General features: G+C 38.4%; 1 long non-coding RNA gene across 1 annotated transcript in view; it reads right to left on the reverse strand.

Annotated features, from left to right (window-relative positions):
- Window positions 1-26,563, reverse strand: part of LOC127969482 (uncharacterized) — a 253,389-nt gene that overhangs the window by 49,240 nt on the left and 177,586 nt on the right. Inside the window, exon 4 of the long non-coding RNA XR_008156277.1 lies at window positions 13,301-13,378. This is a non-coding gene — a long non-coding RNA (uncharacterized LOC127969482). The remainder of the gene's footprint in view (window positions 1-13,300; window positions 13,379-26,563) is intronic.

The raw sequence follows: 26,563 nt of genomic DNA on the forward strand, positions 1-26,563 counted from the left end.
TGCGTGTGAACGCTTGGTGTCAGCAAGCAGCAAAAGCAACTAAGCGGAACTTCTGTAGCGAGTTAAAACATCTACCCATCAGTCAACTCTCTTGGTCAGGCAACAAACACAGGCCAGCGCACAGATCCCAAATTAAAAGCACTCAGCGGTTATAAGCGAGTACAGATAATCAGCACAAAATCTTCCACTCTGAATTGGCTTCATTTGAATTTTGGACATCTCCCGGGTATAAAATCTTATAATTAGTTGATTTAACCTTAAAGAAGGAGACTTTAAAAGTTCACAGTCTGATATGTCGTCCAGTGCTTGCAGTGGACAAGAAAAATGAGCTGTGATCTATTTTAATGTCCTACTCTGTAAAAGGTTTTAAAATGACCTCTGATCGCTAACGACAATGAGAAACACTGAGCTCTGAGTAAAGGTGTGCGCTACAGATAGGAATGAGCTCATTAAATATTTAATTTCCGAATTTCTCAAGTGACTTTTCTCCCCTTAAATCTTTAATGAAGATTAAACATTCCTAACAAAGACTAATCAACAGCCCTTAAGATAACAATCATGGTGGAAAAGAGGTGTAATTGGTTCATGGCTCTATCATAGTCTCTTTACTATGCACACACACATGCAAGTGGACACACACACACATAGTGCAAACAAATTGTCAGCAAATTGTACAGAAAGGCTGTAAAGCATTTCGAATTTGTGAACATATTTGAAACGGTAAGTGTAAGTGCATACTGGGGAAACTTTCATCATTAACTAAGCAATGCTATATTTGGGATTCTTAGGTGCAGTTGGAAATTATTTGGAAGTACCAAACAGAAGGGAAAACCTGTCCGTTTTGAAAAGCACCGGGCATAAATGAAGGTGACGTGTGAGGAAATGAAAATTTGCTCATTTATTTGTGTCTTCTAGTGTGTGACAGACCATGTATGTTAATGTCCTCCTCAGTCTTCAATCAGACAGTAGATTGGGAAACTGATCAAATCTCTGTATTAGTCAAGAATATTGCAAAACAGCAGGCTAGACTGAGACACACATTAAGAAAGAGAGAAAGAAAGAGCGAGACAGAAGGATGTATGATTTCAGAGTGAGGTAATGATAGTGCTGAACCGTTTTACACCTTGATTTTTGAAATTGTACAATGTCTCCATGCGCTTATTATGACTTGTTAGCATTTAAACACAGTTGCTCACATATAACAGATTGAATGTTCTTCTGTTCTCATGTATTTTGTATGTATGAGCTTATGAGGAAGACTATTAACTGCTTAACCACAGCATTCACCAATCATTTGGGATTATAATTTTAGTCCAGTAATAGATGGTGTCCAGATTGGTTGGGCAATTTATTTTCATCAAAGAATCTGATTAAAAGCAGCCCACCATCCATTAGTGGCCTGGAATAAATAGTATTATTGGTCAAAAATAGTAATATTTACACAGATGAATCAAAACATTATGACCGCCTGCCTACTATGCTGTTGGACCGACCCAGCATCGCATGGACTCTGCAAGACTCATGAAGATCCTTCAAGTCCCATCGATTGCAAGGTGGAGCTGCTGTGGATCGAACTTGTTCTTGGTCCAGCACATCCCACTATTTGTTTGAGATTGTGGGAATTCGGAGGTCAGGGCAACACCTTGAACTCCTCATCATGTTCTTCAAACCATTCCAGAATATTCTGTGCCATGTGGATGCATTATCCTGCTGAAAGAAGCCACTTCCACCATGGATAACCATTGTTATGAAGCAGTGTATCTGGTGTGCAACAATTTTAAGTAGGAATCATATATCAAATTTACATCTACATGAATGGCTAGACCCAGTTTGTCCAAGCAGAACACTGTCCAGAGTACCACATTGCCTCCACCGACTGAATCCTAGTGCCATCGCTTCCCCAAGTAAATGGAGCACATATACACACTGTGCCAATGTCCAGTTATCTTGCTTGCATGCCTATTGTACTTTGGGTGCTTTTGACAGTGGGCAGGGGTCATCATACAGCAGGGGCTCTGATTGGTCTGTGGCTATGTTGTGCCACATGCATCCCATAATCATCATGAGCAGACCTTCTGTTGGCCCGGACCAGGAGGGATAACCTTCATGGTGTAGCCTTCATTGCCTTTACACAGATGAATCAAAACATTATGACCGCCTGCCTACTATGCTGTTGGACCGACCCAGCATCGCATGGACTCTGCAAGACTCATGAAGATCCTTCAAGTCCCATCGATTGCAAGGTGGAGCTGCTGTGGATCGAACTTGTTCTTGGTCCAGCACATCCCACTATTTGTTTGAGATTGTGGGAATTCGGAGGTCAGGGCAACACCTTGAACTCCTCATCATGTTCTTCAAACCATTCCAGAATATTCTGTGCCATGTGGATGCATTATCCTGCTGAAAGAAGCCACTTCCACCATGGATAACCATTGTTATGAAGCAGTGTATCTGGTGTGCAACAATTTTAAGTAGGAATCATATATCAAATTTACATCTACATGAATGGCTAGACCCAGTTTGTCCAAGCAGAACACTGTCCAGAGTACCACATTGCCTCCACCGACTGAATCCTAGTGCCATCGCTTCCCCAAGTAAATGGAGCACATATACACACTGTGCCAATGTCCAGTTATCTTGCTTGCATGCCTATTGTACTGTGGGTGCTTTTGACAGTGGGCAGGGGTCATCATACAGCAGGGGCTCTGATTGGTCTGTGGCTATGTTGTGCCACATGCATCCCATAATCATCATGAGCAGACCTTCTGTTGGCCCGGACCAGGAGGGATAACCTTCATGGTGTAGCCTTCATTGCCTTTTTCACTGGTTTGTCCCTCCTCGGACCACTATTGGTAAATTCTCACCACTCCCAACTGGGTGCAACCCACAATCCTATTCTGACCCTGTTGCCTTGCCATAACAATTTCGCCTTTATCAAAGTCACTCAGATCTTTATTTTTGTTGAATTATTCTGGATTAAACACGTTCATAACAAGAACTGATCATTAACTTACATCTAATCCATCTAGACTTTAGTATGTGGCCTTGTTCAGAGATGGTCAATGATATTCACTGTGATTATTACTACAGTTTTTATTATAAATTAATATTTTTGACCAACCAAACCTTGTAATCTAAAATAATTCAGAATGCATATTCATTATCTTCATGTTACGTTAGATTATTCACGAAGATTTCATAGTGTATGCGTTTAAAAAATATAATTCAGTAAAGCAAATACCAACTTTTGCAACTTTTAAATAAATAAAAAAATCGTTCAGTCTCTCGTGTCATGTTTAAATCATACCAGCAAATGTACATCACACACACAAACTCCTCATACAAGCGTACTTGCAACTATCCACGCACACACATACTTGCAAGAGGTTCAGGGAAAGAGCTGACTTAACCATTTTTCTCCATTTCACAAAAGTAGCTGCGCTGGTGTCAACATGATGAATGGGGGAGTGTGGAGAGAGGGTGCACACTTTCTGTAGGGTAGATGGCTCCTCCTCAGTGCCCGTGCCCAGCACAATATACAAATGAAGGGCTGAGGAACAGCGCTATAATGAGCACTAACATGTGTTTTCACAACAAAACATCAAAAGCCTCTCGCATGTACAAATGTTTCGCAAACAGTCTCTGCTCCCAGACAATTCTCGCACTCTTCTGCTCGCGTCGTCTGCAATAAATGCATCGCTGCCTGCGCAGTCCTCATATACATAAATAAGCTCCTCTGCTGCTTCTTGTGTGGAAATTGAAGGCGGCCTTTAATTGTTTAGCAATGAAGTTATCACGGCGGCAACGATGCTGAGAGAATGAAGCGGGAGGACAAAATTAGAACCACTGACTCCAGCACTATCCAGGGCCGTAAGCTGGCACACTGTAGTGTTTGGAAAGGATTCTCGCCCTCTTAGGAATCGGTTCCTTAGCAGGCCATCCAGCTTGTTCCACTAATTTACTCATTTATAAATAGCTAAGACTTCTTCTACAGTATACACACACACACACACACACACACACACAACAAATCACAGTGACAGTCCACTTGGAGCAGCCTGAGGTTAATGCTGAAGTGTGCGATAAAAAAAAAAAAACTCTACTAATAATAAGCGATAACTAAAAATAATCAATAGCATTATCAAACAGAAAACAACAAATTGGTGTTTGTTTGAGCATGCTCAATCAAACACCAATGGCTTGAGTTTGGGGCTAATTGTTTTCTGATCAATGGCAGATGGGGAAGTGTTTGGGAAACCTGTTTGAATACAGTATTTATTCACACAACACCCATCAGTATTTTAAACCTTCAACCTTTCCGTTTCTAGCTCTGATCTTCACCCAAGAAGTTATATCACCTTTTAGGAAAGGTCTTTGCTGCCTTTTGTTAAAATCTCTCAAAAATCTGAGATTCTCAAAGCGATTCACACGGGTAACTTCATGCCATACGGGCGCTAAAACGTAATGCTGAAAGCCAATATCACCCCACGCCCCACTATCAGGGTCCCTCTCCCCACTTTCGGCTTCTATGAATTTTATGACTCCATTTTTGCCGCGGCCATTAAACAGATGAGAGGAGGATTAACGACCAGCCCCAACATTTTACAGTGTTTGATTGAAACGATGCATGACACTCAGGGACTGTCGACTCGTAGACAAAGCAGAGAGAAAGAGATTTGTAAATGTCAGCAACTCAGCAGAGAAAAACTGTAAACTTGTCCAGCTGCCCTGAAACTTTTGTGTCTAAAACACCTTCAGTTTGTCTTTTCCTTTCGTCTGGATCAGTGCCGCGTGTTTACTTATGTGTTGCAGACTAAAGGCGTCTCTGGGGAGCCTATTGTTTGGGGTGTCTAAATCTTCTGAAGGCTGGGGAGCGTGGGAGAGAGGATAGATAAATGTTTGGTACCACCTGCTGGACAGTAGATGTCACTTTGGAGAAAAATGTAGTGAAGAACAACAGATTACAGTGCGGCTGCTCCTCGTCTCTCTTGGACCAAGTAGGTGGAATGGGGTGTGTAAAAGCGGTTCGTAATTCTCCCTCTGGGACTCTTATAGTCTTAAACCTTCCAGTCATATAATTTCAGGCTACTATGTGCAACATTTGACAGTAAAAGTTGGATTAGTGCAAAGCACATTACGGCAAAGAACTTTAAATGAAGCTTATAACCTAAACGGATTTGCGACAATTTAATAAATTAACGCTGAGTGAAAGATTTATGCAAATCAGCCATAATGCTATCAAACAACAGCAATACTACGTTAAAAAATAAAATGCTGCATCCAAATATGATCAATATGTATTTCTGTCAGACATAACTGCTGACGCAGAATGTGCGCCAGTGTTACACTATCAATCAGCAGGGAACCATATCAATTTAAGCATTTAAAAGCAATGACATGAATCACCTCTATTCATTATATGATGTGCCCATGAATCGAAGATTCAAAAATTAATCTGGGCAGCAGAGCTGGGCGAGGTGGAAACATATGAGCTGAAATGCTCAAATCAATAACTGCATTATTCTTTTATAGCCTGAAGACAGTGATGCATACAAAGCCACAAATGGGTTGTTCTGATCAACCTAGTAGCTGATCAGAGGTTGAGAGGCTTCTTTTAAAGGACACGACTGCTTACGGTTTCACTTTATGTTGTATAAACATTGAAAGATTGTGTTTAGCAGGCCAAAAGTCCATTTGAACTTAGTTACGGAAGCAAATTTCAACAGGAAGAAAAAAAAAACAAGCTGTTTCAGGAGATATTTTGCAGGAGTGTAGACATTACCAGCGCTTTGCCTGAAGTGGGCATCAAGAGCAATGTGTTTGGCAGAAAAAGCATTAGGCCCAATTCAGTAATGGAACATAATTCAGCTGCCACTAGGGTTAAAAATGACTTTCTGGCCGGTTAATACACCATTCCTCCAAACGCTCCCACTGAATTCTCATCATGCTCATTCCCTGCTTCCACTAGGCCTGCTTTTCAGCCATTTTAATTGTAATGAGCCCATTGTACGCTGTATTGGGCGAGATGAAGGGCTCATTATCCTCATAAACAACACCCTGTGCGTCCTTTGAGAGGCCTCAAATCAGTGTGATGAGAACCCTCACCCTCGCCCCTCTCCAAACACTCAGGCACTGCGGGCTTAATAATGCAACACTGTGCGATTATCATTACGAGGTTTTTTTTCTCTGTTAATTTTTGATGAGGAACTAGTGGAGAAACATCTCTAAGAGCTGAAAGAACATTAACCACAAGGAAACACATAGCTTTGACTAATCATATTAACGTGGCAGGTTGAAAAAGTAGCAATTGTTTAAGCCCAGCACATCTTTGCCAATACACTTTTCAAAGAATTTTGCAAGCAAGATTCACTTGCTTCAGAATCTGGGTTTACAAATGGGAGACATACTTACTAAGCTTTTTTATTAATTAATATTATGATACTAAATCTTAAAATTAACCCTGTTTAGTAGTCCCAAAAAAAGAATTAATTCATCATGAATCAGACTGAATCAACTGAATTATTGAAAAGATCCGACACAAATGTAGTAAATCATTCATGATTCTGAGATTGCTATTTTTAGCAACATGTTTTATTATATTCGACAAAAATGTAAAATTTCAATTTTCATATATCAAAACAATTGCAAATTAACTTATTTTCTGAGCTTTTTTAGGGCTTTTTTTGTTATTTTGGAGCTACTAGACAACCATGGTCACCATTTACTTTTATGATATTAAAAAACATAGATAAAATCCAGGATATTCCTCAAAAATTCACATTTTGTCTTTCACACAAAAAATTTAAGTCTTAGAGTCTTACAAAATGAGGTTATGCAAATAATGAAAAGTAAAAAAAAAAAAAAAAAAAAAAAAAAAAAAATGGTAGGGGAACAGTTCCTTTAATATTAAATAAGCCTGGCTTTACACTGCTAATCAAATGATTATCAAATATAATGCATCACACGTACTGTATCACAGCATGTCAACCACACCGCAATCATTTCTCATCTGTATGACGGGGGATAGGATGCTATAGCTAAGATTAACTTCCTGTTTGCGCCTCCTCTGAGCAGCTGACAGAGAGACATCTTTCGATAATCAATGTCATGTCTCCATGCTTCAAAGAACCTCCGATCCTGTCCAAGAAGCATTTTGAAACATCAAAACTTTCTAATTAATGGCGTGTCATTGCGATTCTGATTTGAGTCCTGTGATTCGGCCAGAGGGGCTCCTGATGAGAGCAGATACAAGCCAAACAGTCTTGGGTGTAATTATGATTAGAAGGCCCTCATTTGAAGAGCACTCATAAGGGTGAGCGTGAGCGAAAAGCCCCTTCAATGGCGTTCACAATAGCATGCCACTGCCAGGCAAATAAAACATTACTACTGACACAGCATGTATATAGAGGACGCTACATTTAAAGGATAGTTCATTTATATATATAAAAAAAAGTTCTCTCGTCATTTACTCACCTTCATGTCTTTCCAAACCTGTTTGACTTTTTTCCCTCTGCAGAAAAAGGGCTTGTGGCAAAAACGCTCCTGGAAGTAACTAAAATGTCCCTGAATAATTAAACTATGGAAGTAATTAATGTCCCCTTTGTTTTTATCTGTTATCTAAAATTGTATAATTTCATTATATCTAGACTAAAACACTTTAGACCAGTGGTTTTCTCAAGATGACTTAAAACAAGAAACAATCATTATGAGCTAAAAGTGAATTAAATGAGCTAAAACAACAACAAATCTAGATTTTTTTTTTAAATCCTTAATTAACAAATTCAATAAATAAAAAAATTAACATATTATTTTTTTAGTAGTCAAGAGGCTACTTATAAAATGTATAAAATGCCCCTTAAAATATTGCCTCTTAATCATTTTTGTCAGTAATGGTATACATGGATGTGAAGCAAGATTTCCAGTAAATAACCTAAAATTCAGCCTGTTCCTCCCACAAAGCCACCATATGGTTTCAGATGACTTGGAATAGAACATTATGATGCTTTTATTACGTTTTTGTACATTGACAGCTATGGTCACAATCAAATTTACATTATTTATAAGAAAGCATTTTGAACATTCCTCAGAACATCTTTTGTATTTGACTAAAAGAACAACACGAGGACATGAAAATGGTCACAAAACTTTGCTTTTTCGGTGAGCTGTCTCTTTAAAACCTGTTGCGCAGTACCACTGCAGGACAGCGTACTGTAATATATAAGTGGTGTATAAAAAGGGCAGATACTGAGTAAGCATTCTCTTGCATATTTCTCCTGGTTTTCAATATTTTACAGCATGAATTATAATATTCTGTTCTTTGAAGTCTCCAGTAAGGCTTTGCTTTGACTGTGAGTAATTCCAAATGTATATGTCCATCATGGCACACTCGCACACACCCCAACCGCCTTGATTTAGGCCTAAAACAAACAGCTCAAACATGCAGCAGTGGATACAGTGGATGCCACTATCCACCGAGGTAACTGAGTTAGGATTGAACGCTTTCCCAGCAATTGGATTTCCATTGACAGATCCGTAGAAGCTGCAGACATACAGAAACAGGAGCGGCGAGGCAATCAGGTGCAATCTTTGCTCTTTCACCCCTTTGCTTTTTGAAAGCATCTGACCAGAAAGAGCTGATATCTGGCTCAGTGCTCAAGAAAGGTAAGTCCGTTCGTGTCAGTTGAAATCGGACGTTTGTATTTGACCATCTATGCTGAGTGATTTATTTGAGCCAAAGGAAACACGGTGCACAAATTATGCTTTGCTAAGCATTTTAAGGAACACTATTTTAGAGCGAGGAGTGAGTCTTCGACCTTGAGGATCTTTGTTAGTCTTGGATCAGATGGTCAGTTTAATGCTGAGTTCAGGACGTTTACAGTTACAAAATAGCAGTGCCAGCCCCGAGCCAGGTCTATCATTTCATCTCATTACTCAGTTGTCACAAGGGATTTTTCGCTCTCTCTGTCCATTCTGTTAATGGCATCAGTGGCCCTTCACCTTGGGAATGCAGAACTCAAAATATGGGGAAAAAAAATAATGCACTAAAGTAAGGCACCTTACATTTGCCTATAAAAAAATGGTTGTTTACTGAAAATTATTTGTAATTTGCTTAAAAGACTAATATTATTTTTTAATGGTTTGCTGAAAATTATTTCATTTGATACAGAAGATACTGCCATGTTTCGAGGTCTGATTAAACATGAAAGAATGTTTCAAAAATGTATATTGCGTTTTTGCAAAATTACTGTGATAAACAAAGTCCTTTACTTGGCAGAATATATTTGCACTTTAAAAACAGGCGTAATGACAGCAATTCATCAAACATTTACTCAGCGGAAATTCTACTGAGAAATAAGTGATTTTGGCAGGATGATAAACTCAGTCGTGAGAGAGATTTGTAGATAATCAGACAAAACGGGCGAAAATTGCATGAATAATTTGTCGAAGCGAGAGTGAGACAACCGCACTGTTACACAGCGTGCTCCAGGGGTTGGAGCGTCGTCGTCTGCCGAGACGTGGCTGAATTTGACTAATGCCTCTCTCGCTGTGAACAATAGAGACGAATGTTACTTTAAATCCGAAATACTTAAATCCAGCTTTCGATGACTCCAGGCAAATATCATTAATCACAAGGGGCCCACCTCGCTCAGCACGCGCGTGCACGACCAGATGATGGCTTTCCCCAACTTAATCCATCACGTACGCGTCGTGAGCGTGGGCCCTCGTACCGACTGAGAGCCTCCACGTAGGGGCCCCGCTAAGTGAAAGAGTTACAACAGCTGTACCTGGCGCTGGTCTGTGCTCTCAGAGCGGCCCGGCTTCCCACTTAGAATGTCATCCGGCTCGTTTTAAAAGAGCGTCATGCCATGGAGCTCCTCGTTTGATGTATCGTTCCTCATCTTCACAATTTTCGGAATAACAGGTCTAACTTATCAATTTGGCACCTGAAATCCCACCGCTTACAGTTTTAGCACATCATGTGTGGGGGTGATGACATCCTGTGACAGCACTTCCTCTTCTCATTACGGCCCATTTTTAGACAGGCCAATAAAAATGAGAAAGGGGGCCATTTTAAAATATCCCATTTGCTTGAAAGTGAATCAAGTTATCTCCATTATTTCAGCACTGAGGTGTGCGGTGACAATGCCGAGGCGGTAGAAGCTCATTTCCGCCTCTCTCAGGAACTAAAGGCCACTATGAGTCCACCACAGGCCTTGGTCGTACATAATTATTCTTAATGTCTAAACATAAATGTTTACTGCGGACGGCATTGTGATGTTTGGCAGAAAACGTGCCCATTTCGAAGACAACATGAGGGCAAAAAAAGGGGAAAAATGCTATTGCTATTTGTGAGTAATATTTAATTAATGGCTTTCATAAATAATGAATAGAGCGGATGTAATTGCAGATGTTTTTATGATGACAGGCTTGGCTTCACTGGGCTTTTTTTTTCTACTCCCTCTTTTCAATTACCGTCCAGAACAGGGGGAGGCAGGGAGAAGAAATGGAGGGAAAGAGAGAGAGAGTGAGGAAGAGAAGAAGTGTGAGAGAGAGAGAGAGAGACAGAGAGAGAGAGAGAGAGAGAGAGAGAGAAAGAGGCTGGTGGAGGCAGAATTAAAGAGGCTTTTTGTCGCGTTTAATATCAATTCATTCCATGGACTGCTGACACAGGCAGTCCAGAGAGCCCAGGATTTATGGCTCCCTCTAATGGGCATGCTCAGAATCAAAGGCCTGTCGTCAGCACTACTTAAACCACTCCTCTCTCACTCCCTCGCTCCGGCCCTCTCCTCTCCACTCCACTTTTAAAGACACACACTCATTCACAGCTCCACAGCATCAGCTCTCAACTAGTTTAGTTCAGGAGCCAAATTTTCATTTGGACATCAAGTGGCGACCCATCACAGCACCAAAATTTTAAACATGCAATTTAAAGTTATTTCTCTTATCTAATCTTGTCCGCTTTTAAGGATAGCGATATGTCATGCAACCTGTGCATGCTGGCTTCTGTCTAATTTGGGCGAGCTTCAACAGTGACAGATGACACTGTAGAGTTTGATTTCAACAATAAGCCGTTTCATTTTGCTATCCTAACAATGCAAAATGATATGGTTACTTGCATTTAGCATGGTTTTATTTCTGTAATTGAGAACTACAGCTGTGAAGGGACCTACACACACCAGACCGACGTGACTGCATTAAATCAAATCTATCTATCTATCTATCTATCTATCTATCTATCTATCTATCTATCTATCTATCTATCCATCCATCCATTCATCTATCAACATTCACTTTTCATGGATGAATAAAAATAAGAGCTTTATTAATATATAAACATAAGTTTGAATGTGACGTAAAATTGTATATGTCTGCAGACATGTATGTGTATGAAACTTATTTGTAAATATTAATGAATCTACCAGGTTTCTAGTAATGTAACTGATCCACAGAGGAAACACCCCAGACAGACGGAAAACAACAATGCCATTGAGACATACATCGGAAAAGGATGATATAGGAGAGAGAGAAAAGCCGGTAAATGTAAATTATGCAAAAATACAAAATCCATCACATGAATTGAGGAGCCAGACTCCTTTGCCAACCTTTGCTTACAGCACCATTCACTCTGGAAAGAACATCCAACTCAATACCAGGAATTTCATGCAGCTATATTTTTATGGGTTAACAATGGCAGTATGACATTTGATGCCCTAAGTGAGAGGAAATTAAAATAAAAAGAAAATGAATGGAAAATGAATAATACACCAACAAAATTGACTAAAAGAAATGGTATTGTGTCCCTAATATCTGTGTACTTACATAGTAACTAGATGTGTACATAGTGTGCAACCACAGTGTAAGTACACACTGGTACATAGTATCTACAACTCTAATGTCACAAACATCTAACAACCCACTGATTGGTATGTGTTAGTACAAATGCGTAACAGTACATCGGTTCAACACATTTTGGTAATGAAAGTATAAATGTGTAACATGACTAACAGCACTTTTTGGTAAAGAATTATATTAGATTGATCATGTAATTACTCTGATGTTAAACAGCAGGGGCCAGTAAGTTAGGCTTTACATATAAATTGGGGTTGGTGTCCAGAATGTTACACTTTATATTAAGTGGACAGTTCCTGACTAGTTACCATGCAAGTATATTAGCATTACAGAGGTGCATCAACTCAAACTCCTCCCACTTTACATATCCCTAAACCTACCCATCTCCACCCCCTGGATCAAATGGTTCCAATTGCCATAATACATATTGCTGGTACTAAAATTATGAAACTAAGTTATATAATACAACATTCTATAATTCCTGTTACACTTAGTGAAGTGAAAAAAAGTGTTGTTACCAAAATCTTGTTACACAACCATCCTGAGGGTTGTTACATGTGTGTAGTTACAGAAATAAATACTATGTATCAATGTGCACTTAAACTGTGGTTACATTTCACATACAGTACACATTCAGTTATTATGTAAGTACACAGGTATTAGGGACACTTGATATAGAGTGGGACCAAATGTTTTTACATTAAACTGACATTTTTGTTCCAAATCCATAAAAATGCTTTCTCCAATGAAAAAGTCCATCCCCTGTGCTCCCCTAATTCAAAATCTACCAACATATTCACCAACAACTATTTTAGACAGTTTTTGCTTGTAAACGGTATTTGATCTATGCATATTTTTACTGGAGAAAGCAATACTGTGGATAGATGACTCATATTTTAACCTTAAAATAAATGACGTCTTGAAGAATTTGTGTATTGCAAACATGCAGTTGTTAAATGATGAACTGGAGTTGTGTGGATTACTTATTATGGATCATTGTAAATGTATATATTCTATATGTGGTAACACTTTAGTATAAGGACCCATTTTCACTATTAACTTGTTGATTATAAGCATGCATATTGGGTGTTTATTAGCACTTATAAAGCACTTATTTTGCATGACCATATTCTACATCTCTAATCATAATCTTACCAATTATCTTACTAACTATTAATAAGCAACAGATTAGAATTTTATTGAGACAAATGTCAAAAGTTAATGTTTTTTTTTTAACAGCAAGAATTAAACCTTAAAATAAAGTTTGAGTGTATATGTTTTTATCAGCTCTTTTGATTCATTCTGATGGCACCCACTCACTGCAGAGGATCCTTAGGTGAGCAAGTGAAGTCATGCTAAATATGTCCAAATCTGTTCCAATGGAGAAAACCACAACCAAACAGCACAATTAGACAAACACTTAGTCCATGACCTCCACAAACACACTAACCTGCCCAACTGGGGGTCTCCATGTACAGCTGTGGCTGAGCAGGTGGTGTCTCACTGCAACCACAGAGGTGTCTGATGCCTGCGGAAGAGAGAGACAACAAGAAGTTTCGAGCTTGAGAATGAAAGCCAGACAATTACACGCAAACAAAAACATTTAATTCCTCAAAAAGTGGTATTTTAAATTTCCTTAGAAATGTACCATAACAAAGAAGGTGAGCTCCCAATTTACATTAAAGATTGCTCTGGAATTCTTTGTTTTTTTGTGTGAATATGTTAGTGTTTGGACTTAAACTGTTTTTTTTTTTTTTTAGCATATGCCCTTGTTATGATAATGTGTGAGGGGATTGGGGAACAGTCAGAAGACCTGCAGGGTCCAGATAAGCTCAGAACCCCACCAGAAACTCCAAATCCTCAGCATGTACGGCAACCGTGCTTCATGCTACACTGGTGCTGAAGTGGATCTGCCTGAACATTCGGAGCACACGCACCAGCTTGTGTGTTTCCACACATACTGCAGTTACGGATAAATAAAGCAAAAAGGCACTCCTCGGATGCGTAAATAAATAAGCTGCAAGCACACAAGGCATAAATTAACCACAAACCCCTTCATGTCCCATTAACCCTTTGCGACTGGAAACAGTTTCGTCTGATGGTTGGATAAGAAGGATAATCATTCTGTTGGTCTGACCTGGCAAGAAAATGGGCCTGGTGTCACTGTTAATTTAAAATCGACTGAACTAAGGCAAGTTTGGCTGTGTGTACGTGATAGCAGGTGGCTTCAAATCACATTCTTATTTAGAGCAACACAGTGTTGAGTAAGAAATCACTTCACCCAGAGGAGTGTGAGGCAAGAAGAAGAAGAAAAAAGAAAAAAGAAAGGGGGAAAGATGATAATGCTGCAAGTTTTCTTTGGACACAGAAAAATATACGAGCCAACAAACACGGGGCTCTAGAGAGTGAATGCAGCACTCGGGACAAAAGACCCTGTTAGAGCATTACCGTAATTACACGGCCGTAATGGCCTCTATTGCAGGCTATACAGATTAAATATGCATAGTGCCCCGTCTATATCCACGAGGCTTGATAAAAGTGTTGTTCCTATGTATCATTTAATTGTTAGCATTAATCTGAAATATAGAGCTAATGTGTTCATTATATATAAAAAAAAAAAAAAACAGCACTCTACCACGCTGGAATTGAATGCCTTTCTGTCCTTCTTGCGTATCATTCTTTCTTTATTAACTCGCTCACAAATCATTCACATTTTTCCCTGTTACCTCTGATTGACTCTTTTCCCATCACCCTTTTTCTTTTTCTTAAAGTGACAGTCTACCCAAAAATTCTTCCTCACAGCCATATGATTTTCTTTCTTCATTGGAACTCAAAGAATATACTCTGAAAAATGTGCTGGTTGCACTTCTGGAGTGACAATAAATAAGTCCTTGAAGCTTTAAAATCAGATGTAAAGCACCTTGGTGAAGTCTTATGAAGCCTTATGTTGGTATCTACTTTATTTAATCACTCAAGAACCAATCTGTGAAAGAATTTGAGAACCAAATCAAATTATTAATTTGAAAAGATAAGAAAAAAAATATTTACTTTTTAAGCATTTTAATGAATATAGTATACATTCTTAAATTTTGGCCCGTTTCTTCTCATAAACTATGTTGATTTCAGAAGACCTGCAGTAAAAGGTATATGCATCACTTTTATGATACTTCTATTGTTATTTTCCATCATTTCTGAAGCTTCAAAGAATTAATCACCATTTATTATGAATACAGTGCTCAGAGTTTTCTTTAAATGAGGTCTGAGAAAAGATAAGAGTGAATAAATTATGAAAGAAAATTAGTATTTCATTTTTGGATAAACTATTTATTTAAAATGATATCTAACCTTCTTTTTTTTCTTTACACTCAAAGTCCATTCTCTCTGAGTCTGTCTATTTGAGAAAGGCTGTAGTCCTCTACGGGGAAGTGTCTAATTTCATTCTGAGTGTTCCCCTCTATGGTCAAGAGTAGAACTGAAACCCAAAGATGCAGGAAGTCTTCTGGGAAATCCAGTTCACTACCGACTCAGTGAGAATTCATTTCTGAAGAATTTCGCTTCGCTTGCCTGAAAACAGGCTCACAGGGTGGCAATGAAAAACAGAGGTCTCTGCATGTCAACAAAACCCTGAGTGTATTTGTGTCCATCCACCGAACCCAACGTGTATAAACACAAATGCTCCTTTCCAAAAACTATTGAGCTGCCTACGGCAGGAGCATTTTAAGGTGAAAGCTGTTTCAAATGGTACATTATAAGCAATACTATAAGACACCTCATTTAAACCAAATACTAAGATAACATTGTGTATATATATAATGCATTGTATCAAACTCAATAGGGGAAAAATCCATGATAGCAGACGAAGTGAGAAGTTATCAATAATAAACAAACACATACTGTATTTTATTCAATACTGAAAATTTTACCAAGTATTTTTACCCAGTATATTTACATTGCTTTATATTTATTATAGGCTTAGGCCATCCCATAAAGCCACAGGAAAAAGATTTGTGTATGGCAGCGAGGAGAGACAACTGAGGCTGGTTGGTCACATCACAATGAGAACATGATGAATGTAGTATGTCCATATTAAATTCATACTACAGAACATACTTTTTTTAATGGTTGTGAAGTAATTATTCCAAAGGAGTATGACTCAGTCAGTACTGTATGTGATTTTGGACGAAGCAGAGCATCCTAAATCATTCATTTATGAGGTTTAATTATATTTAATCAAGTTATGATGCCACCTTAGAAGACAGCTGCCTATAGGCAGCTTACTAGGTTTTTCTCTTTCCTGTACTTCAAGTTCAACAAATTTCACCAAAAAATAAATAAATAATGAAACTGTGTTTTAAGTGGGATTGATAAAAGTAATTAAAATCTAGGGGTGGGGGATGATAAATTTAGCTCATTTACAAGAATATACTACAGGTGTCTAACACATTAGCATTTGTTGATATGTAAGTGCATCAGTGCGTCTATTGCGGCCTGACACTCAACCTTTTGAACAGAAATTGATGGATTGCAAAGGATCTCATGCAATAACACAGACACACGCCAACACACACACATGAACAAAGCATGTGCATTGATTTCATCCGAACAGAGCTCATATCTCACAGCCCCCTGTCTCCCTCCCACACTGTCTCCCTCTCCCTGTAATGAATTACCATGCACTGGCTCCAGTATTTTTGGGAACAAGGCCAACATAATTTGTTATTTCATCATAAGTAATTAAAAGCTGTTTCTTTTCCTGTTGTGTCGGAGCTGATTAATTATTTGGACGGTAAAAAGGCATAAATAACACAGAACTGAAGAGTGCCATGGAAAAAAAACAACAATAAAACAACCATCACTCGGACTACATTGATGTCGCAAGCAAAAAGAAAATAGCATCCCACTAAAGTCTATTTGCCCAGCTATTTAGTTTCGTACACAGCAATAAATAAACCGCTGACTGCTCTATGATGAGAACAGTGCAATAACAAATGTTATATCTGAACTATGAAAGGTCTGCAGCATGTAAACAGATGAAAACAAGCTGTCTGACAAGCGACAGGTGTACATACATGTGCATTTATTTCAATTGTTCAAAAATCGAATGTGTATTTTTAGACAACATTCGGAGCCATGTGATACTACAAGCTTGATTTTAAGTGAGATTTTTGCAGTTTACAAGAGCAAAGTAAGAGCAAAGACAGTTGAACACGTCACAGCCGTGATGTGATATCGCTTTTTTTTTCTTTTCTTTTTTTTTTTTTTTTTACAACATTTCAGCAAAACAATGTGTTGACATTATGTAACTTACATTTTAGATGCATTTCCAGTTACTTCCAGGCAATTACTTTGTCCACATTTGCCCCGACAATGAAAATAATTGCAAATGAAGTAAAACTCTAAACATGCCGCGCGACTGCAAATGCACACGAAGCTGCATCTTTTATCTTATTTTTTTTTTTTTGAATGAAACTGTTGAGGAAATGTTTTTAATGACTCAGTTGATTGAATGATTCAATGATTCATTCACTTAGAAGAGTCATTTGTTTTGTTCCTAAATGAATCACAATTATGATTCATGGTTATGCTCAACAGACTTTCCGTATTCTATTAAACAAGTCTCGACACTTACAGTTCAAGCATTTTGCAAACGCTTCACTGTTTTCCTCAAGATGCCTTCAAAAGTAGTTAAAATTATCATTACCAATGTCCATTTCAGGCTTTAGATTGTAACATTAAATAAACAAATCCTGTTGCAAGAATAAAGGGGTCAAAGATCTGTTTGGAAAGATCATGGCTGACGAGCAAAGATGGCATATTTCAAATTGTGTAGCCTACTTCCAGGTTTTCTTGTGCCTGCCAAACATGTGCCATTAATGTGAATGAGAATGCAAATGGATAAATGTATCCAAATTTTATAGATTTGCTTACTTAGAATACCTGTACATTAATTTCTAATGATGTTATTGGCACAAAACATAATAATAATAAAAAAATAAAATATATAATCATACCATTCGATTAAAATTCTGCTTTGGTAGTAAATGAATAATTCTATATAACAGCAGACTGTGAAAATAAATAAGAAGAAATGCAACACAAAACAAAAGAGAAAAAAAATGTTTAGCAATACATGTTTTAAATGTCAGAAGACAGAATTATGTTTTCTATCAGTTCCTTGCATGTGAAAGAAGAAGTGAAGGATGTGCTTCTACGTCTTTGCAACAGAGGATGAGAACAGATTGTAAAAGTGGAGAAAGAATTAAAAATGGCCAAGGCAGTGTCACGGCATAAAAGAACAATTTAACTTTGTAATGCTGTGCCTGAATCCTTTTGGATTCTACTTGGCTTTGTGAAGCAGATTAGTTGAGCAGCTTATACAGGCTTTGGTAAATAGAGTTGTAACTCCATTCATCCCCCATTCACAGAGTAAATATCCCCTTTCACACACACCAGAGCACAGTGGCACACACACTGACCTGGAAACACTTCTCAATTACGGACAAGCTGGAGCTCATCAACTCTTCCTACAGGGAGCCCGAATAGGGAGTCTGGACATAAATATTAAGCCTTGAACAGCCTGCTGTAATTTGATTTTCATACTGGGTCAATACATGAAAGCTGTGAGAGCTAATGTTCCTGTTCCGTATGGAGTTTCACCTCATATCGCTAGGCTGGGAATTTATGTGGCATGTATGTTTGCTTTTGCATGTGTTTGAGATTGCTGTCAGACTGTTTGCTGTACTTTGAGTTTTTGTTGAAGGATTAGCTCATCTGAAAATGGAAAACCCGTCATAATTTACTCACCCTCATGCCACTGAGAATCTGAATGACTTTATTTCTTCTGTGAAACACCAAAGGAAACCCGTACAGGCCATTTTTGTTCACGTACTCAGTGCCCATGGCATTCAAACTTACTAAATCACCATAAAAATGGTACGATTCAAACACTTTACAGTATGTGAGAAAAAGAGTTGTTATTCAGTTATAATATTCATCTTGTATTAACTTCCAACCTTACTAAGTTAGTGAGTAATAAGTAGTAGTAAGTTACTGAATCGGTTTGATTTGTGAATGAATCTGCGGAATCAATCAATTGATTCAAAATAATGAATCTTTCACAAAACAGATGTCATTACTTTTCTCATGAAAGGAAATCTAGGGTTGGTATCAAGATCAAAATTTTTAAATAAGGTGTATAACTCATTTTATGATTCTTTTATGGTGGTTTTAAATCATTTTGCAGCTTGAAAGTTCAAATTATGCATGATAAACAGCATGAAAAAGAGCATTCTGCACAATGAACACAAACAGTATCAGAATAGCAAAGGCTAACTAAATAATAAGCCTCAAGTTCAAGTTCAAGGTGTTTGAAACAGTTCCATTTATGATATTTTTTAAAGCTTTAGCAAAAACGCTTGCATGAAAAAGTGCAAACAGCACACTATTTTAGGAAAGTCATATGAAGAAATGACATAAGGTTAAGTTGGAATGACATGAGGATAAGTAAAAAATAGCAGAATTTTTCTATTTGTATGAACTATACCATTACATCTCTTTCTTTTTACCATCACTGAACTACAATATGAGCGACTACCACCCCAATGTTCTTCATCTCATATAGCTGTATGTAAGCAGTAAATACCAGCTTTATCCCTGGCAAGCGGCTGAGATATTTAAGAGCACAGAGCGGACTGCACTCTCACCAGAAACCCTGCTGAACCACATGTTGCAAATGTTAATGAGGATTCCCAAATGCCAGGCCACTCTGGGGACTCTGCCTTTAAGCAACCCAGCAGATAAATAATACAATGCCCTGCTATAACTATACTGGACACATACAGCGAATGACGAAAAAGCCTCGGAAGAAGAGAAATGGGCAGTATGAAACACGTAGACTTGACTGATTAGCCGGCGCAATTGAAATCCTCCTTATTCTAGCAAGACGAAGTCTTCAAACTGACCTTCCTAAAATGAACATGAAACAGGATTTGCTATGGCGCATCATCGCCCTCCCTTATAACCTGTGGGTTTTCTCGGTTTTGATATTGCATTTGTTTGGTAAAAAGATTGAAAATACAGCTAATAGACATCTCCATTAAGACCCTAGTGTTGTCATTCCACTGCAACATGCACGCAATTTATGTTGGACAGAGTGGATTCTGGAAAATGGAACACTAGGACGTCTGATGCAAATTGAACATGAGGGACATTGAATATTAAAACAGGCAAAGCAGTCCATTGACTGAAAGTGGGGGGAGAGATGGAAATTTAAATGAAATACGGCCCACCGTAAAAGGGTGAAAATAAAGGACCAAAACAAAATCAACAACAAGTGAATAATTACCAACAACAGCTTGGTTTATTTCCAGTTTGAGCTGATTTACTAAAACATAAATATACAATAAAATGTAACAAGGGTGTGAAGCATGTTGTTAAAATTTATCATTTTAAGCAAAGAGAGCGAGACGTTAGGCTGGATGTGCCTCTGATCATGAAACGCTGTTGGTTTACCATCGACGGCTTTCTTCAGGATTAGGAAAACAACCTGTGCTTGCTTTATAGAGGCAGATGAAAACCGTGTTTTATGATAATTATTCCGAAGCTGTGTGGATTTAGTGAGTTGTTAAAGTGGAAATCGAGCCATCGTTGGAGGTAGTAAGACTGTCATCCTGTTTTCATTGGAATCCCACAGTATATCATTATATTACGGAACGGCTGTAATTATGTTGTCATTACAAACGTACATTCCCTTCCTGAACATGGTGGATGAACTTGACTTAGTGACTTTAGCGTCATTAGTGGAGAAGTGCAATTTCTGATTGTTGGTCCCACCAAAAGCTCTTCGTTCCAGCTAGACTGATTTCATTTTTGTGCAAAGCCCTAAAATAAGCTATAATTTTATTTCCGTTACAAACCAAAAACATTTGGCTTTGTTTGGATTCAGGACTCTCTACAATACAGACATTATAGTTCACCCAAAAATGAAAATTTTGTGGAAAATTCTGTGAAAATGTAAACTATGAGTTTGTTTCTTCATCAAAACTGATTTGGAGAAATTTAGCATTACATCACTTGCTCACCAATCGATACTTTGCAGTAAATGGGTGCCGTCAGTCCAAACATCTGATAAATAAATAAAAATAATAAAATAAAAATTACAATAATCCACAAGTAATCCACATGACTTCAGTCCATCAATTAACATCAAGTGAAAAGCTTCTTGTTTGTGAAAAAACAAATAAGACATTTAAATTTTAAACCTTCAGTTCTGACCAAAATATGAGTCCATAATTCATAATAATGCTTCCACTAGTAAAAAAAAGTAAATTCCTTGTTTTCCTCTCACATCAAACCCCACCAACATACTTTGTTAAGAAATCTTTTGGACTGTTTCGCTTGTAAACAATGCTTAATCTGTGCGTATTTCTCTCCTGATTCAGATGAGATAACTTTTTCACAAAAGAAAGTATGATTATTTTCACTTCACAAAACATTTATTGATCGAGTGAAGTCGTTTGGATTACTTGTAGACTATTGTAAGTCTTTAAGTTTAAGTTTAGTTTTTATCAGCTGTTTGAGCTCTCATTCTGATGGCACCCATTCACTGCAGGGTAGCAATGTAATCAAACTCATCCACATGTTGGATGACCTGAGGGTGAGTAGATTTCCAGCTAAATTAAATTTTTGTTTGAACTATTTCATTCATTTTCCAGTGATATTATAAGACAATATGCTTTTCTTAATTTCTGATGCAAAGACCTCATTTGGATGGTCTTTTATGCAACCTATGATGTCATACAGTTCAGTCTGGATCAGTTCCGGCAAGTGACAATGTGAGTAAATTCATACTGGTGTTAAATGTGCGACAAATAACAAATAACCGGAACTAAAATGGCCTGCTTCACGTTTGTGTGCAGTGAAGCTGAATGTTTGATGCCTTTGCAACCTTTGTTGACCTGACCTGACTGATTTGTACCAAGCTAAATGTGAGAACCACATAATGTAAAGGGTGATTTTATGGTAGCCATTACAGCCATTTCTATATGAGAGAGGTGTGGTGTAATCACAAAACACAATGTACTGTACACAGCACACCATTTGTACAGTAGAATATTCCAGCAAAAGAAGACTGCATGAGGGTAAATAAAGGATGAATGAAGTAAAACTAAATAAGCCAGAGGTGCCTGTCACATTTTTGTGCGCTTCTGACTAGACAAATGAAAGAGAAGTTCCCGTGAGAGAACGGAGTATGTAATTCAACGCTTAATGTGTGTGTGCATGTGTGTGTCGGATGAACGAGAAAGATGCAAGAGGCGCGCATCCATCCTCAGAGGTGAACTCGATTTCACGGGTTAGTGAGAGACGGGTAGTGTATTCTGGGAGGCGGGTGTTCTGCCTCGGCTTTATTAAAGCGTTTCTGTTCTCGGTCCATTTAGAATCAGTGTTTGCTGTTGCAGATGACAGGCCTGAGCTCCTTTCACCCGCCACAGCTGCCGGAGGGTCCGCACCTTTGTATTTCCCACCTAAATATCCAGCACTGATTATAGGTGTATTTTAAGTTGGATAAACCGATTAATGCATTAAAGCTCAATGTTTTACAGCTTTACAAGAATCAACAGTTGCTAATGGAGCAGAATGAGAAGCGCTAAACATGAACCCCTCTCACATACACATACACACGCAGTCATATATCACAACATTTATCACTGCTCACATGTAGGATGACCACCCCTCAGGAGCTTTTAATATTTAATGTAAAGATTAATCAGCCCTCTCATTATTTTAATTGTTCTTCCTTTATCCAACCTGTCAGAGTTATAGATTACCCCCTGTAGACGCTACCAGCAGCTCCCTGGTCGGGGATTTATGGGTATTTTTGGATCAGTTAGCCTCTAGTCATATTTCACCATTTTCTGACGAGCCATTAAAATGTCCCAGGTAATTAAACAATGGGCATCAAGTTCAGGTCTCTCCTCTTTATCAGGCGAGAAGCATGCTGGGATAAAAACTCCCTTGCTAGCAATTAGCATGTTTAGTAAAAAAGCTCACAAGTGAAGATGTATAGAATCAGTAGAGGAGTAGCAGCTCTGAGGGGATGATACATGCTTGTTAGTGAGCTGATAGAGCATCATGGGATATAGGGGGAAAAATATAAAAAAATAATCCAAATAACTCCAGAAATAATTAGAAATACATGTCTTTATATAACAATTCCTGCCTCCCTCTCTATCTCCAACGTCATTTCCTGTCACTATACTAACATATTGAAATAAAGGCATCAAACATAAAAAATAAATCATTCTAATCAGTATAATGTTTTTACTGTCACTTTTAATAAACCTTGCATCCTTGCTGATTAATATCTTCCAAAACAAAAATGACTGACCCCAAATATGTACATAAAACATATATTTTCCCCCAGAAAACTCAGTGGGCCCCGGCAGATCTGCCTTTCTCTTCTCGCCTGACAGGGTCGCTGTAGGAGTCCGGCAGCTGCCCCGCAGTGATTGAGTGGGTACTGATGAAGGGAGAGTCGAAAGTGAAAAATACCAGCCCTTCGGCCAAGAAAACACATACACACACAGAAGGGGTCGGGCCTTTCACAACCTCCGTTCATTTCATCGTTCTTGCCCGGCTGAAGCTTTTTGTGGGCAAGGTGGCTGGAGCAAGTTGCCGATTACATAATCCTGTTTTACAGGGGCTCCATCCATCACCCGGCTTTCATTTTCATTGGAGCTAAATTGCACGAGTGCTGGGAGTGGAAATGAATTTCAGCAGTCCAGCATATCTGTTTAGTTTGCAGAAAGCAAAAGCACTGTGGAGAATGGAGAGTGAGAGAGAGGTGTAGAGCCAGCGAGAGAGAGAAAGAGAGAGGGGAAGGATAAAAGACCCTTCCCGAGTTTGGTCCGGTGAGGGTCTGATGGTGATGCATGGTTATGGACCATCTGCACTCAGAGGCGATAAATTTATGATTATGGTGAGAGAGCTAAAAGGCTGTCCATTACTGTAACATAGTGGCCTCAGTAGAGAGTCTCTCATCAGGCCAAGCAGTAAAACCGGACAAGGCATCTAATATTAAGCAAATTTACATGCCAACAGCAGGTGTCAGTCAATAGCCTGCTGACAGTTGTTCAGCTACTCAAGCTGTAGCGCTCACTCACGTTCTCCACTTTTACCTTTGAGTCCAAATATGTGTAGGGATAAGACAGAGAGCATGCTATGGGTGCAAGATGATTGGTGTGCATGAAAAAAGCTAATTTTGCTGACAATGGCAGAAAGGCAATGAACAGAAATGCATTCACACTTCGGATAGCTGGCGTGCTATTGATTCTTCATGCCATCGAAAATGGCTGGTGAGGCTTTTGTGCTTTGACTTCTACGCAGTACGCCATTCAATTAGTTTTAGCTTCCCGGTTCAGATGCCGCCACCGTTCAAACACATTCGAGAAGGCCATGTGCACATGTGACCAATGCAAATGTTTAACTCAAGATCATCTGGATAACCACATGACTTGGCATTTCAGACAGTAGTGTCTCCTGATTGTTAATTTAGGTGAGGGAGGTTTACGTTTACTGTGACGTGCAGCAAGTCTTTGTTAGCTTATGTCCCGCCGGTTCATATGTTCTAACCTCCAAACTATTCAGCAGATTCATTCTGTATAAATCTCTGCAAGCAAGCAAGCGCAAGTTTGGGGGTTCGATTCTCTGGGAGCACATGATATGTAAAAATTGATAGCCCAAATGCACTGTAAGTCGCTTTGGATAAAAGCGTCTGCTAAATGCATAAATTTAATTTAATATACACAAAAGATCTATATTTTCATGTGAGCACATTTAAACTAAAGGATTAACACTTTCATTATTTTTAAACACTACTCCACATAGGAAAAACAAACAATCCAGCTAGTTTCTGACCTGATGCAGACACATAGCTAAAGTTGACTAATATCATCTTGGTCTGGAGCGAGATAAGGTAACGTGGAAATAAGCAGGGGAGTCGGCCCAAAAACTGCCCAAATGGCTCTCAAATAGAGCGTGCTGCAGTTCCACTTTTCACAAGAGTTTTACATTGTAAAATTTGTGGGGAACTGTTGAGTGCGGGAGGACACCGGTGCGACTCCCCCACCTAGGGCCAGTTTTACTAACAGCTTGCTCCGGTGCAAACCATTTTTTGGCATTTAATTATTACCGTCAGGATTTACTAAATATGTATTGTGACTAATTAGCACTGAAAATGCGTGGACAGTTATTTTTGCGACCTTATTGAATATATATTCTGACCTTATTCTTTATTTGCGACTATGCTAATTTGTGCTGCACTTGATATGTTGTGTTGGTTGATTTGTAAATGAGATGTTGGGTCTGTGTTCTTTAATTTACGCGTTGTTAGTAAATCACCCACAGAAATTTTTGCACCCATAAGCACTATTTTGGAATTGCGCTCTCAAGCTAATTTGCCCTGTTAAGTAAAACTGGCTCTTAGTATAATTTTACATGCTTGTCAAAGCTTGCAATGAATTGGAATATATTCACAATTTATGACTTAAAATTGCCAAGAAAATCAGAAAAATATTTGTTAGAAAATATTAAACACATGTATGATTTCAGAGGTGATCTTGAGTTTAAAGTTACAGCAGAGACCATTGCAATTTTGTTGGTCTTTGCTTATTTACTGCATTTTTGTTGGTCTTTGCTGACACCGTCTTCCCAGAACTGAGATTTAAGTTGGAGAAGTACTCAGATGAACTTGAAAAAGTTGTGTTCTCGCTAATGCTGTCTGCAAGCCTACAGATCTGCTTCTGAAAGAGTCTGAGATTAAACCAACATGAGCAAAACTAGTCAAACAAGTCATCTGTTTCCCTTGAGATGAAAACATCCGGCGTTGAACGAGCAAAAAAAAAAAAAAATCTGTGGTCGCTCGCTGCTGATCTTCTCAAATGCATCAAACGAAACATGTCAGTTCAGTTCTGTAGCAAACAAATTTAACCTTGAGAGAAATCTAAGGCTTTCTTAAAGGGGTTTGTATAATAGGAGCTTTTGTTCAGTTCGAAGCTCTAACTTCTTGTCATTTGAAAATGCTTTTGGCACACTTACAATATTTTAGGGGTAATTTGTTTACAGAACTGAATGTGTGGTCTAAGCTAAATAATTAATGATTCTTTTCCTCTAGTAATTGGTTTTGCTCAACCGCCAAATAACAATCTAATGTGAGCTGCCTCTCAAAGCACAAGTCTAATTTCAGGCATTTGGTGCAAATCTGTCACAGTTATAAGCTTAACACATGCATTACAAACTCACTCGGGGACTGGCTACAATGCAGAGTAATTAATTTCACAATTAGAAGAACAGTGAAAAATCCATACGTTTCCACAATAGTCAAAATTTGAATCCATACATTTTTGACCCATTACAAACCTTTATTTTTCCCTCACTTTAGTGGGTGACGCTTACTTACTTTTCAAATGCTTTGCTAAGCGAAATCTGATAATTTTGAGATGCATTTAAAAGGGATTCTACAGCTGACGCTACTTCTTATTCTACCAAGTGCACAAACAGGAGTAGCTTTCAGTGTGAGGAAGCCATTTACAGACTGTAGCTTGTTAACCAAGACGTGTAATTTAAAGTAAAAACGTAGTTAGCTACATTACAAGTTACCAACAAAGAGCAAAAATCTGTGTGTGGGAACATGTGATGATTATACTTATGAATTTAA

This window comes from Carassius gibelio, chromosome B12 (genome assembly GCF_023724105.1).
Source record: "Carassius gibelio isolate Cgi1373 ecotype wild population from Czech Republic chromosome B12, carGib1.2-hapl.c, whole genome shotgun sequence".
Classification (NCBI taxonomy): domain Eukaryota; kingdom Metazoa; phylum Chordata; class Actinopteri; order Cypriniformes; family Cyprinidae; genus Carassius; species Carassius gibelio.